This window comes from Balearica regulorum, chromosome 1, assembly GCF_011004875.1.
Source record: "Balearica regulorum gibbericeps isolate bBalReg1 chromosome 1, bBalReg1.pri, whole genome shotgun sequence".
Taxonomy (NCBI): Eukaryota; Metazoa; Chordata; class Aves; order Gruiformes; family Gruidae; genus Balearica; species Balearica regulorum.
This window is the reverse complement of record NC_046184.1, coordinates 50,229,952-50,245,576: the sequence shown is the minus strand read 5'-3', so window position 1 is coordinate 50,245,576 and position 15,625 is coordinate 50,229,952. Positions and strand designations below refer to the sequence as shown.

At 44.0% G+C, this 15,625-nt stretch overlaps 1 long non-coding RNA gene across 1 annotated transcript in view; it reads left to right on the top strand.

Annotated features, from left to right (window-relative positions):
* Positions 1-12,503, top strand: part of LOC142601045 (uncharacterized) — a 59,790-nt gene extending 47,287 nt beyond the window's left edge. The window contains exon 7 of the long non-coding RNA XR_012834601.1: positions 10,948-12,503. This is a non-coding gene — a long non-coding RNA (uncharacterized LOC142601045). The remainder of the gene's footprint in view (positions 1-10,947) is intronic.
* Positions 12,504-15,625: the final 3,122 nt, after the last annotated feature.

Here is a 15,625-nt window from a genome sequence, read left to right as displayed (position 1 = left end):
GGGTTTATGAGTTTATCTGGGGATGGCTGACAGCTTGCTGTCCCCAGCTCTGTGCCTCGCCCTGGACGTGCAAGGTGTCTCTGAGTCAGCTGCTGCATCACCTCGGTTTACATCATGGTTACGGCCTGTGGTATAATAGGGCTGATTCATGTTGATTCATCAGCAGCTCAAATGTCCGTATGGTCTGCACTAGGTGGAAGGCTGGGGCATTTTTTTTCTCCTTTCGTCCTATCTGTCTAAGGCATTCCTACTCTTCACCACAGCCCTTAGCCAAGCTTGAATATGGGGATATTTGCTGTTCTGCAGAACACTGCTAGAAATTCTTCCTTCTCCCCCCAGCACGCTTCTTTCAAGGGCCTTTCTTCAGTGTTTGCTTCAGTTGCAGAAACATAGTGTCCGATGGGTCCTCGCTGTGCTGCCAGCCTGTGCATGTCTGCAGGGTGCTGCCCCCTCAGTTCTTGATGGCCCTTTGAGGCAAAGACTTGAGAATTTTCCTTCCCTTGCCTTTCTTTTCCCTTCGCTCAACGGGGTCCTAACCTGTTCTTGACCCTTTTAACCACTCATTCAGAACTGGAGAACGCTGTGACACAGCAACGTTAAAAATATTGCAAAAAGTTCCTGTGTTTTCTACACAGCAGCTGCGGACAAAGCTCACAAAATGCCGTGTTATTATATACCGCAGGGAAAAATACTGCCTGTTGTACCCTGGCTGCTTCCTTGTTACCGAGAAAGCTCCTTTCTGACCCGCTGGTGTTCTCCGCAGGGCACAGATACCTTAAGCGGTTTTTGGCCTCAACCCACCGCTTTCCTCCTTCACCCTAAGGTCAGCCTTTCATTTCCATCCCCGCTTCATCCTCCCCGGCTCTGCCTTGGCGACTGCCAGGCAGCAGATTGAACCCTATCACTGAAATGATCAAAGGTGAAAGGAACTTGATTTCTGAGGGTAATTTTTACTCCTGATGGCAGTGATATGGCCAGAGAAAGCTGCTCTAGCTGGACAGGAATCTCTCTGGTGGCTTTGCCTTGCAGAAGACAAAGTTTTGTGGAACTGCTCCTGCCTGACAGAGGTCTGTCAAAGGGGCTTCAGTGTAAAAAGAGTGGGGGATCCAGAAGATCTGCTCAGTGAGGCCTTACGGAGGTGTTGGGGCAGAGTGAGAAGAACAAGAAGAAAGGTGGAAGTGAATGTATGAAAACTCAGTGGGTCCAGACAAGATGGGGAGTGCTGTCAGAATGGAGACAGGGTTAGAGGAGGCTTTGCTGAGCATCAAATCGAGGAGAGGAGTGTTGAAGGGAGGTGTCATATCTTTTACTAGATATAGCTAGAAAAAGCTCAGACATACTTCTAAGCGCACTGACTTTTCAGTGACATGGAGATGGGCTTGTGAGCCTGAAAATGTGTCTGGTTTTTCCCCCTCACATACACAATTTAATAATAACTATGGGCTGTCCTTACAAATACTGCCTTGGTTATGTCCTGAGACCATCACAGCTCCAACAGCCACACTATTACAGCCAGAATTAGAGACAGAATGAAATTTGGGGAACTGGCAGTTGATTTGGAGAAAAAAATTCAAAGGCAGCTCTTCTTGTCAGCTTTCCCAAGGATATGTTAAAAACAAGCCTCTGACTTCCTTACGCATTTTCTGCCCAGCAGTAGATTCTACATTCTCTAGGGTCCCTAGAGTTCAAACTCACTTAATGTCTAAAAATGCTCGCCTGTTTGTTACATAGCCAAGTCCTTCTTGGCTTTCTCCAAAATTAGCAGAGCTAGCCAAATAGTAGAAATGACCAGGGTCAGTCCCTTCCTGTTATCTTTGTGCACAATTTCCCCCCCACCTTTACTGGATAAACTCCCTCAAGCTAAATATGTCCGTCAACGTATGTGTGAAAGCTCTGTCCCCAAGCTTGCCATGGCATGGAGGAGGTCCCCTAGCGTATGATAACATACTGCCTCCGTGTTTCTAGTTCAGCGAAGGGTAAGCGACGGTATACGATTTCAGGGAAGACTGCTGATTTGCAGTCTCTTCAGGAAATTGTAATGTTCCCTTAAGACGCTATCCTTAGTCTGAATACATTAAGCCCACTGGTGAAAAGATAGCCACAATTCAAGTTAATTGTACAGTTGCTGGAAACAATAAAAGAAGAAAAGAGTTTTGTTTGTTGTCAGTCCTCCCACTCATGGGATCGGCTAGTTTCGTATCCTCACTATCTCACACCACAAACCAGTGGGGAGAAAACAGTAATTCCTGACTCTCTTTTTTTGAAGCGGAGGAGGCAAGGGAAGGACATTTTTGTATTCTGTACAGCTTTATTCAGCTGCAAGCTTGCATTTAACTGCAATTTTCAAGTGTTTCACAGAAGATTATCACACGTATCCTGAGAAATATTGGCGGTGGAACCGTCACTTTATTGTGAAGAAAGAATATGAGACAAAAAGAAGTGAAATTGAGGGAATTAGTGTCAGGACTTTCTGGCTCTAGTTTTAGGTTTAGTTTAGAAACTGTTAAATGGGGAGATGAGCTGTTTTCAAAAAGTTTTTTGGTAAAATGAAATCAAATGTTAATGCTTCCAGACTTTTCAAATATAGGGCTTTGGAAGGGGTAACCAGGCAGTATTCTGTCTCATAAGTCCTCAAATCCAGAGAAAGTGAGAGAAGGAGAAATAGGCTGGAAGGAGAAATGCCTCTGCAGTGCTAGCAGTTGATTCCAAAGGATCCCTGAGCTTGTCGTTGAAAGGAGAAAGCTCTTCTTCAGGTGTAAGGACACTGTCTTGGAGATTACGGACTTGGCCTCAGATGCAGGCAAGAATTAGATATCGCTGTGCAAAAACTTTTCCCTTGGTATTTGGGAGGACTCTTCAGTAGCTCTGTGCCTGTTTACTCCCCAAAACAGGGGTTTCTCTGTGCTTTCTGGAGACAAATGCTGGTGAAAGCAAATGCCAAACCATGGCACCACATTAAGGCCATCGCAGCAGCTTAAAAAAGCAGACTGTTCCCCTTTCCTTCTCTCAGTCAGTCACTCCCGTCCTTACAGAAACCTCCTCACAATTGCAGCTCAAGCATTTGTATGACCTTGTGGGGAACTATATTGGAAAATTGCATATTTTTTTTCCCAGGAGCTGTTTTTCAGCTGGATCAGTTCCTTGATCTGGTTCACCATGTAGCCACACAAATATTTATGATGGCACAGTACAACAGATCATCTGGGAGAAGACGTGGGAGTGGGAGAAAGCGGGGACTGCTTTATTGGCAATTGTGTTCACTTAAAAGAATACCAAACTGTAGCTTAAAGAAGAAAGGAATAGCAGTGGGATGACACATCTGAGGAGGGAGTTGAAGCGTGTGCATTATTCCCCAGAAATGAAAACACAGCTTCAAATGTCAAATGGTGCAATTTCAGGGGGTGAAGATCACCTAACACAGCCATTTCTAATCTGCAGGCAGGGCATATTTTCAGTATTTCAGTCACTCTGAAACTTCACTTTGAGGGAGCTGGGAAGTGGAAGATGCAGGTGGTGGATCAAAACAGCTACAAAAGCAGTGCATCTGCGTGTGGATGACCCTCCACTCCCATGTGATCTGCAAGATCTGAAGTGAGATCCTATGTGAGACTGTTTTGGATAAATATGCTGGTTTCTATGTGTTTGTGTTTGTGCATGGGTACGGGCTGGGATTCTGTGAGGGGTTCTTATGTGGTTTTCTTCTCTTGAAGGTTCTTGTTGTGTTTTGTTTTTTTTTTTTTTTTTGAAAAGGATTGTCATAAGAAGGAGAATATAACCCACAGATTTACTTACCACTATTTTCTTACTAAGCTTTGCTACTTGCAGCAGCCTTCTGGGCCCTGCACGCTGCAATGGCACAACAGCCTGGCCAAGTCCTCACAGAAAGATGGCGTGGGGCTCCCTGTCCCATGTTGCCAGTGTTCACACTGACTTCTGCCATCTGGCACTGGGGCTTCTCTGGCCCTGGGACAAATGCCCTGTCTGTACCTGCCCACACCCCCCAAAACTGACTTCGCTGGGCCTTTGACGGGCTCTGGCATTTGCTTTAATATGTCTGGCTTTTATGCCAAAATGTCCTAGTTCCAATGCATCCAGGTGGAGAGGAGAGAAACTGAAAAACTGTTGTTCTCTGCTTTGTGAGGCTCTACTGCATTTTATAAAACCCTTCAGAAATAATTCCCAGTCCAGAAGGAAGCTCACAACAGGCTTCACTATTATTAAGTTAATGGAGTTGCCAAGTCTATTCAGTCTTACAGCTACACGTGTGCTGAAATGCTTTGCTGGACAAGGCTGTAAAAATGCTGGGCTATGTCTCTGCTGCAGTCTCAAGCACCAGCTCCTATGTGCTCTTTTTTCTCCAGGACTCAAGATATAACTTGGACACATCAAGCTAATTTTGAACTTGTTAGCTCAGCTGCCTACAGCAATCTAGCTAGGGGAGCAAGGGGTTCACCGGAAGTTTCCTGTCAGAAAATCAAGGAAAATTAGGCAGCGCTGAGCTCCATGGTGCTGAGGGTTGATGGCTGTCTCTGCCCCACAAGACCAAAGTTTGGGTCTTTTCACACTGTACAGTATTTTCGGGGTAGTCATACCATTATATTGTAATGGACTGTGCTTCTTACATACTACTGAGACGAGTTTTCCCTGTTTACATCTGTCTTTTAAAAGATTTTCTACCCCACCATTGCATATAGTCTGATAGTTATACCCGAGGTAAGACAAGGGCATTTCTGTTCTGCAGTTGGTGGTGGGGGAGGCTGGACTATGTGCAAGTACTTTGATTCTAGACTAAATGCCAAGTCTGATTTAGCATGGTGGTTCTTCTATTAGCTATTCCTTCTATTAGTGTTCCTGGGGACGCATGAACCAGTTCCTTTCAGAGATGTTTTTTAATGAATGAAGTTCTGAATGTCCAAGTGACTCTTCATTATTCACTGGTACTTTATTTCAGTAGTTGCAGTTTCAGTCAGTATCTCCCTGGCTTTTAAGTGAATGATGTTATTATACCTCCACTTCTTCAGAGGCTCTCAGGATCTGTGGTGAGATCAAAGACGTCAGCCGCTCTGTGATCTTTATTAAAAGGGAAAGACAACAGGGAGAGGGCTGGCTCAGGCAGTGAAAAGATCTTTTAAAAATCTTTATCTCTTCAGACCGTAATAAGGGAGCAATGATCCTCCCTCAGTTAAAGGATGCAGGGTAAGAAGCAGAACAGCGCTGGAATCAGTCAATTTGGTAGTTTCCTTCTTTTGCGCATTGAGGTAGGTCCTTTCCAGAGCAGTACAAATTCTTTGTTGCCCCTTGCATTTAACAGCATTGTAGGAAACGTGATGGGAAGGAATGACCTTGGAAATGGCTTTACAGTTCCAGCTGCTGCAAATTTAAGGACAGGATTGCTGGTCTTATAAAGCTATGAGTGAAAAGGAAGCAAAAATATTATCTTAACCAACTCCAGGAGCAGAAAGACCAGGAACTTTCTCTTAGTAATTCTGCACGTCAGTGTTGGTGTCATGTGGGCACCCCCAGCCCTGCCTGCCCCTGCCCAGCCCCCTGGGGTTCCCCCCATCCTGCCCACAGCCCAGGGCCCCACTTCAGCCCCTGGGGGCTGTTGGTCCCTGCCCCAGTGATGCTGCAGCAGGGATGGTCTCCAGCTCCCCAGAGCCCTGCCCAGCCACGGGCCGCTCGAGATGGGCCCACACATGGGTCCACGTCCCCAACCCCAGGGAGATGCCCAGTGGCTGGGGCTGCCCCCCCAGCAGCCCTGTTCTGTACTTTGCCCTGCCACCTCCCTTGGGGACCCCCCAGCACCCCGGCCCCAGGGAGCCCCCGGCCCTTGTGGGGCGCTGACGGTCAGGTTGCTTTTGCTGGAATTCAGCCAGCGCCTTTCTGAGGGCTTTTTCCTGCTGCTTTCTCAAATACATGAATACATCTGAGCTGACTAAAAATATTCTTATCTATTATTCAATAATCTCTTCATCTTTCACCTTGCTGCTGGGTTGCTTTGTAAAACTTTAACAATAAGCTCATTTGATTGAAGTGGAGATAAGGAGTCAGCTCACATGTGTAGGTTTTCACTGCAGCAGTTTGTGAAACCCATGTGTATTTGGTCTGTCTGCTCATTTCAAGACCTATAGACACTCCCGTAAGAAGAGGCTGCCTGTTTGTTTCCACAGACATTTCGAGTACGTAACATAAGACAAACATGTTCTTTAACCTTTATTTAAAAATATCTATTGCAAAAGCACAGAGCTCAACTCTAACACCCAGGAATAGCAAATGAGCTGTTCACTAATGTGAAGCAATGCTCAAACCAGAGTGTTTTCATTACTCTATTTTGTTCATTTGAATGATTCTTTTTCATCAGTGTCAGAATGTTTGGTGAATGCATTTGACAATATTTCCTTACAGAGTTTATGACAGCCAAGTGTTTGAGGCTGGAAGAGGAGGAGGAAGGTGGGAGTTACCTAATGTGAGAAGAAAGAGCAGACCACAACAATCCCCCACCCCTCTTATCCCGTTTTGAATATTACGACACAGTTCTGGTTTTAGAAATATGCGATTTCTTTTTTTGCTCCTGAAAAAAAAGGGAATGGATTTTTCAATGTGATTGTGAAGAGGAACTGTCATTCTCCAGCCTGCGCAACCTGTGCATGTGCTGCTTGCGGGCAGTGTGACAGTGTCCATCTCGTGAAGATACTTGTTCAGGAGTGATAAGGGAAGCCTAACTCTAATCCAGGGCACGGTTGTATTTATGGTCTGAAACATGAGTCCTACTTATGGTAGGAAATTTCACTATGAAGTATCTATCTGCATGGTTGCCCTGGTATAGATAAGTGGATACCTGTCACCTTCTGCTGTTTTTGCCATGGAGGTGGTAGGTGCGATAGCAGTGGTTTCTCCATGCTTGCCAAAGAATCTCTTTCATTTGAGATATCCCTCCAAGTTTCCTGTGTAAGCAGGACTGAAAAGTAAACCATCTCTTCTCTCAGTACTTCCCTGAATCACAATCCTGAAGGAAGGGAAGGTTAACAGCATTTAAAAAAACCTCTTGTTAATTAAAAATTAATCAAAAATGTTTTATTAAGCCTCTTTGGTCTTAACTATACTGAGAAAATATAGTGATTTAGCACGTAACTTGCACACACCACAGTTGTGTTTAATAACATGGTAGCTTGTCACAAATTTCTGCCCTTGCTCATTCCAAGGACAAAATGAAGTTTAACATTGGGGTAGTTAGAAAACATTTTACCTCATACATTTTAACACTGCATTTTCCCTGTATAGTGTCGAGCTTAGTTATTCTCATTTTATCTTCAGTAATGGCTTCCTAATTTCATTGTTGTGGCTGTTGTTCCCTCAGGGCATTTGGAAATGAGATTCAGCATTTAAAAAAACCCCTTAGCTGTAACAGGCTTTTAATAATGATATCAATGAAAAGAGTATTTCTGACTATAAATCCTGACTACTTTAACATGAATACATAAAGAGTTGCTACCACTTGTTCAGTGCTGAGTTTTCCAGCCCTGTTGCATTTAACTGCTTATTTGTCCCGGGGATATTCTGTGTGGATCTGGAAATCTCCATTCAGAAGAGCCAGTGGATGACATGTCTTCCTCCAAAGCATTTGTCAGATGTGGTAGAGTCCACAGGAAACCTTTCAAAACACAAGAGGACTGCGTAGCCAGTGCAGTGTTACGGCATTATGACCAAGAAGCTGGTTTAGCTTTGAAGGGACAGCAGATGTTTCCTCTGAGGTAGAAATAGGTGCAGTTTTTCTTTCACTTATACAGAAAAGTTGGCTACTCCAGATCTGGAAGGAGGCAAGTATGTGGCTAGGTAGGACTCTGGGGGTTTCCAGCAGCTGCTCTTCTTCACCTGTGTAAAAAGGTGATCAGCGTCTTACTATGTCTGTGTCCCCAGGACATGGGCTTTTCTTTTGGGGAAACTCTTCTCTGTGTCTCCTTACTGACTGCAGCTTGTCTGCTCTGCCCTGTGCCTCCCCAGCATTTTTATCTGAACCATTCAGGGCGTCTGGAGGTAGAAGGAAAGCCCTGGAGCAAGTGCTTTGGGATGGCGGGGTCCATAGCATCAGCAGAGAAGAATCAGCAAAGGTGTCAGTGGGGCCCACACTTGCAGACTTCTTGATTTACATGTCTGTAGATTACTCAAATAGGATAATGTGTTTAAAAAAGGATTATCTTGCTGGGTCTTGTTTGCCAAATATCAGCCTGGAGCAAGTTTTTACAGCTGAGATACAATGCCCTGATAGCAATGTTTATGATAGAAATTCTGCCAGCTGTTTAATGCCAGCAACACACTGCCCACTTAGTCACTGGAAGACTTTGTTGTCAAAATGACTCTTTCTTTTACAAATGGGAATGTGTTTGGGGAATATTGCTTGGTGCTTCTGAGAGTAAAGGCTCCATGCTGGTTCGTGGTTACGAAGCCCACAGGCGCTGCGTGCAAACGTCCCCACGCCGCTCTGCCAGTAACAATAACGGCTGGCGCTTACGCAGCACTTTTCATCTTTGGAATGGTTCGCGGGGCGGGTGGGACCCGCTCCTCACAAGCTGTGGTTGCTGCCGGCTGCAGAGCTGCCATGGCAGCTCTCCTGCGGCTCGGGGCAGGAAGGGTCGCGGCGGTACGTGGGACACATGCTGCCCGGCGCTCCCACGTCTTGCTTGGAGAAAAAGCAGCGTGTGCCCTAAGACAGGACAGGCAGCACGTCGCAGCTCAGGCGCTCATCGCTTGCCAGGGCTACCACATTGTGTCTGCCTGGAGATAGGGCTCCTCTGTCAGGCCAAACGGACGAGGGTCTCTTGATTAGGATATTTTTGCTGGGAAACACACCCGTGAAGAACCAGGGCACTATGGCTCCCTAAAATCTTTTGACTACCCTGTCTGTCACTTGGGAGGGGATTTTGTTTGTCTTAAAGCAAACGCTTTTTGATCCTGATCTCATTTCCCAGACTTGAAGCACTTCTGGGTAAAGAATACCAAAAACGCCAAATTACATAGTGTTTCTACAGTGGTGTTACTAAGTACCATTCAATGCCCTTCTGCAAAAAAAGTTATGACGGGGCAAGCTCATAACGGGACTTTGCCCTCGTGGAACTGCAGGGTAACCTTTCTGCGGATATGCCCTTAGGACATACTCAGAAACAGCAGTCTCACGTGTCGGTATGGACAAAAGCTACCTAGAATTTGGATATAAAGGAAAATGTATTTGCTGAGCCATTCTTGGTAACGCAGCAGCTCGCACAGTAATGTATTTGTTGTTTTTGGCCTGGTTTGAGCAGCAGGGTATGTTCAGCTCATATTCAATCATATAAAAAACCATGAAAAAATGACATTGTGATCCAAGACCACTGAGCTTAAGCTTACATGGTACATTGTCTGCTTCCAGTTAGGCTCAATTCAAAGAAAATTATTACCAGTTGTGTTTCATTACTGCACCAAAAAAGGGCTGCATTTATGTTTTCCAGAAGGTTGCTGAATCACATCACTGTGCAGAATATATTCCTCAAACGGCCTCTCTAATGATGCAAGAAAAAAAAAAAAGGCAAACCTGTATCAAAAGATGAAACATGTTATATGGGTTAGCTGAGGAAAAGTAATACTATCTTTTTTTAATGCCTTGTGCTGCAGTGCCTGAGTGTTCCTTTTCTCTTTTACTGCTGCATGACCTGTGCTTAACTATTTATGTTGCAGTCCCAAGACCTGCTCTCGCTCCCCAGGAGACAAACGCTAAAGTATTATTAGACCTTAGTGCGTGGGGGGAAGAGCTCTTAGTATAATTTTAATGTATAAATATTGTATGCTTTATGCCAGTTCTTAGATTTTTACAGAAACGTAAGTTAGCTGGTGCACACTCTGGTGGCCAGTCTTTCCACCAAGAGAACTCACAGGTACAACAGGGTATATAAGGCATGTGTGTTTGCCAGGTATTGTGCATCATTTTTTCATTTGTAATTGTTATTTTTAAGTTGAGAACACATATACTATTCAGTCAAGCATCTTAGAAAAGTCGTTGCTCCCAAACAGGTATTTTTTAGTTGCTAGTCTTTTGATCTCAAAGGCTGAATCTGGGTTTGTTTGATAAGATTCAGTTTCTTTTAAACTTTTTTGGTCACAGCTCCCTGGTTGTTTCAAAAAGGGAAAGAATAAGAAAAAGGAAAAAAATCTTATTCTCTCTTTTGTTGGACTATAATAAAAATGGTAAGGCAAAGGCTCTTGGTACAGATTTGTGTCTGCTCAGCAAATGCAATTCTGACTAGGCTGGGCCGTCTGGGCTTTGCAGTCGTACAAATAACTACCAGCTTTCTGGACCTACAATACAGGTATACATGGGTTAAAGATTTTTAGAAATTTTGGTATATGCACATGTAAATTAGAATAAACATAATGTTCAATTCAGGCACGTAGCCTCTACTGACAATGACTAACTCTGATATTTCTGTATATTCTGTCTTCTGAATGCAGTTTTAATATTAGTTCTGCTAAATACTGCTTCTCTTGTGTTGTCTGTGACATACAGTTCTGCATTTTCTAGTTATTCTTTTTGTTCAAGAGGAAATGCCAGGCTTTCCTTACCGCATTCTTCCCTTACTTCTAGGCAGAGCTCTATCGCTTTGGCTGTAGGTATTAGAAAATGAAACTCCACTGAAGTGCTAATCAAGCAAATCTCCATCCCGCAATGTGCTGAGGTGCTGGGACACCCCAGCGACTTCAGGAGGGGGAAAACACGGAGAGATTCTTGAGCCCTTGCGGGTGTGAACCTTCAGGTGTGAACGTGAAGAAGAGGGAAGGAGGAAAAGATGGTGGATGTGGATCTGCAGCCCCCTTGCCCATGCCTGGAGAGGCAGGTGCTGCTGCTGCTCCTCGCTCTGGGCCTTGGGACTGCTCCCTAAGACATTTTCATCCTCTACCTTTGTCTCTCTCTTCTCTCAGGGTCGTCAGTTAAGGTTGAAACCGCCTGTCACTCAGGAAAAGAAGGCGACCTGCTCCCTCTATAGGCTTTCCTGGTGGTTGCTTCCATGAACGGCCCATCCCGGGGAGCCAGAGCTGCATGCAGGCTTTGAAGGCTGGCAAAACCTCTGCAGTGAGACATATTTTGCATTTCTTTTAAATTTAGAAATTATTTTTGTATGTGTATGTGTGTGAATATGTATGTGCGTGTGTATGCATATGCGTATATAGATCTATACATTCTCTAACACCTATGTACATAGCTACCTTTTCTGCAGAAAGCACATACGGAGCAATTTTTACTGTTTAGTTGTAGTCTTTTTTAAACCAATGCACGGTCCTTTTGTGGGTGAACTTTCAGTTTAATGGTTTCGGATAACACCCTCCAGACTTCATTCTATCCTTATTAGTGGAAGAGACGCCGTCCGAGCTGGCGGTTCCACAAAGCCGGGCGCGCTTCCTCCCCAGTGCCCGCTATCCCCACTGCTTTGCTCCCCTGCTCTGTGCCAGGGCCCTGCCCTCTCGGTGGCACCAGCACTGCGGTTTCTGGCATCGTTCTGGTGAGAAAAGCAACCTGTATTAAGAACAACCCTGTAAATACAAAAGATGAGTTATAACTTGGATCAGCTCGGTTGAGCTGATTTGCAGCACAGCCCCAACAGCAGTTGCGGAGCAGCGGGAGTGTGACGAAGCAGCCGGAGGCAAGGTGGGGATGGGAGACAGACGTTCCCAAGCTGGCCTTGCAGCTGAAGTTCCCCCTTTGTGAAACCGCAGCTGCCAGCGTACCTTTGGTCTGGCACGGATGTCAGAGGGAATTCCCCTGCAGTGCCTGAAATAACACTTTAGGGAAGAACTGACACATTGGTGAGTTATATATTAACCGCTATAGATGACCTTTCAGAGAGCAGCAGAGTAACAATCTCACTGAATTACTGATAAAGAAAAATGGCAATTTTTCCATTAAGCAGAACACAGGTATTAACTCCTAGGAAGACACTGCCCAGCTCTTTCCACTAAATTATACTGTTTTCAGTTCTTCCATACTTTCTTAAATGTGAATAAATTGTTCAGATGTTTTCAATGCTAAATAAATGCCTCTGGCTGTTTCTTGTGGGGAGCTGAGGGGAGAAGGCGAGAAATGTTTCAGCTAAAATGATGCAGCCATTTCCAAGGAAGTGTCAGAAGAGCAACATATAAGTTTGCTTGACTTACAGAAAAAAATAATCTTCGCAATCATTCAGCACTGTGCTTACTTTTCCTTCCTAAGGTCTGACCTTGCTCTGTGTTCAGCATTATCAGAGAACTGCTGCAATGAAGCTTGTGTCCTTATGCCACTTAGGACACAAATGAATTGCTTTAACTTAAGCTTAAAAGCAAAACCCTGCCAGAGATGACAAATATGAGTACTACGTATCATCAGTTAAATGACTAATGATTTATTTGTCTTTGAAGCTTCTGGTGAAAACTGAAGCATAATGGTGAAAGAAAAAATAATGTAAGTTACATAAGACCTCACATATGGAATTGATAATGCTCTGGTTTTATATGGAATAAATTGCTCTTCAATGGTTACATACAGAGATATAATGAGGATGATTTCATTTGGTGTCCAGTGTGGGCTGTGCATATATTCAGGAGATTCAGGAGATTTAAACTTTCTGACTGAAGATGAGATTTTCACAGAAGATCCTTCTCTTGGTCACTATATTCCACTATTTAATGAAAAGAAACCCTGGCCATTTTTCAGTTCAATTGTTTGGTTTTCAAAAGTGATGATCCTCATTTTAGACCAAAATACCATCTTTCTGAATTGCAAAAAAACCCCAACAAACCCTTTTTTTTTTTTTTCCCAAAGAATTTCTTACTTTCAAATTGTATGTTTGGAATCTTATGTAGCCAAGGCTTTAAGCACCCTTACATAATAATATAAACCAAAATCCCTGTGGTCTTTCTGTCAGGAACTCAGCTAGACAGGCACCTACAGAGACTCTTTTCCACTCCATCATTATGGGAAGCATACTCCTCACTCCACAAAGTGAAATAAGAAGGGATTCAGGTAACGAAAGGCTGGTAATAAATACCATCCAGCACAGATTTGAGGGTAGGCCATGTTCTAGGCAGGATAATGCTCAAATGTGTTTGGGGAGGGAAGGACTGACAGGGGTTGTTTACCCACCCCTTAGAGCTGCTACCACTTCACGTGGGTCTGGGTTGTCCTGGGATGTGGAGGCTGCATCTCCTTTCATCCCACCCAGACCTCTTCAGAAAAAGACAGGCATGAGTAAGGGAGAAGATGAATCATTTTGCTTAAATAGCTGATGCTGTGGCAGCCAAGGAGGCATTCTGTGACAGAGGAGAAGAGAGGTGAAAGGCAAAAAGGGGTAGCCAAGTTTAGGTCAGAAGCAGAGAGAGAGACACTGAGACAAAGGGATGAGCGATGCAGAATTTCTATGAAATTGGTAGAATCTGGGATATAAGCATGCTTAGGAATAGTGTGGCATTTATGTTTGGATGCAAGGGCATTGCATGTATACTAGCATGGCAGATATTGAACATCTTTAAGCTGGTGCCAGAGGTCTGTCACATGTGTCAATCTTGGAATTGCTGCCAGTTTTCTGAGTACAGCGTGTCCAAACGATTATTACATAAGACTGCAGTTAGAAGCATGGAAAATGAGTTGCACGTAAGTTATACTTGTATCTGATATTTGGGCTGTAAGAAAAGGGGAAAGAGACGTAAGTTTTGCATGTGACAGTTTTGATCAGTCTCTTCAGAAAAAAAATTGCTTTTTGCTTGCCTATAAATTAAACTCGCATTGTGATGAAAAGGCAGCAACATCAATTTCCCCTTGTTGGAAATGTTTTGCATGCAAGCTTTGGCAACATCATTTCTCCTCAGAGGAACAAGACTCTAAGAAATCCCAGCATTACCTTTCAGATAGTTATGCCATCATGCTTCTGTATTGCACCAGCAGGGCGTTGCAAAGAATGCCTTAAAATGTGGAGCTACCCAAACCTAAAAAGGCTTGGGAGCAGCATATTGTTTACTGTATGCATGACTTCATCTTAAAAAGGAAGATTATCGTTAGCAAACTTAAGATGATGGAAAGTTGGGAGGAGTCGTTATAAATTTCATTTCAGCAACAATATGGTTCAAATAAGAAAAAACATCATTATTGTCATTGTCCTCTTTGCCAGTTCTACCTATAACTGTTCTTTTTTATTTCAGAAGAGGCAATCACCACAAAACCCAGGATGAATAAATTTCCCGCGTATGTGCCAGGGTGACATCAGAAAGTGGTGTGCAGAGCAGCTGGTATCATTATTCAGGCTGCTCAGCATGGCCATGAAGGTCACGCTCCGGGCTGGATGCAGGTGCCTGTGACTGCAGGGCAGAGGAGGGAGCTGCCAGTAGCTGCCAGCAGCCAGCTCTGGTGTCAGACTTAGGCAAAGTATGACTAAAACAATGTCACTGCTGAATACAAAATTCCCCCATTTCTTTCTTGCTTTAATGAGGAGAGCACTGCAGATGTGGGGACAGGGACAAAAGTAGCCAGTATATCCTCTCCTCTCTTTCTACGTGCCGAGCAGCTGTGCTCGTGGGGTGCTGGCTAATCCCTCTGGCTTCTGAACTGAGAAAACAAGATGCTCCTCTTCCAAGTAACTAATGAAGGACCCTTTTTAGTACATAGCACGCATGACTGCATTGCTAAAAGCAGTCTTAATCACTCACTGAGAAAAATTATATCGATTGTTACTTTTAGTTGTTAACTGGAAGCCTCGGGAGTTGTGACTCACAGCCTGTGTGCTGCAGCAAGCCCAGAGAGTCTTCAGTAGATTTTTAGCTACTCATAGGACCCCCCTGCACCTTATTCCTCGCATCTTCCTAGTATGGCTCTCATTTGGAAAAATGATACAATTTCTTGCTTTTGTACCTTTCTAGGAATCACTGTTCTGCAGATGGACTTGGCCGGAACTTTACACTAAAGTTCAAATAAAAGAAGTGTTTTTGGTAGGCAACTGACTTGAAGCAAGGGATAGGGCAAAACAACTCCTGGGCTGGAGGAAACCCACCCTCCGCTTTGCCTTTAGCTCTGTAGCAGTGTTGGACAAGCTACACATACAGCAGTTCACCCTGGTTTACGAGCATAGGGCTGTGTGTCAACAGGACAGTGGAATAAGGAAAAAGAAGTAATAAGAGTAAATTCGAAGGTTTTTGGCAGCTTCCTGGAAAGAGGGTGAATGGGTCTGAGGTGAGAAATAAATTCTGGTGTTGACCAGGAATTGCCAAAGGCAGAGCAAAATGAATAGATAAAAAGTTTTCAACGTGACATGGGAAAAAATGTATCTAGTTGTTTCAAATGTAGACAGATACACTGATAGACGTGTATTAATTGCATAAAAAATACAAGACTGAAAGGTTGTTACCAATGCCGAATGGTCAAGTTTTCAACTGGCGGAGAATGCCAACATTAAAGACAGCCTGTACCCCATTTAATCAGTCCTTCTGTGTATGCATGTGTATTATAAAGGTATAATACGGCTGAATTTTGTTATTAATTACATCCAACTTATTTAATTGGATCAGGTTCTCAACTTTTTAAATTTCTCCCCAAATACAAAAGAAGCTACGGGGCCTCCATGGAGGAGGATTTGTAAGG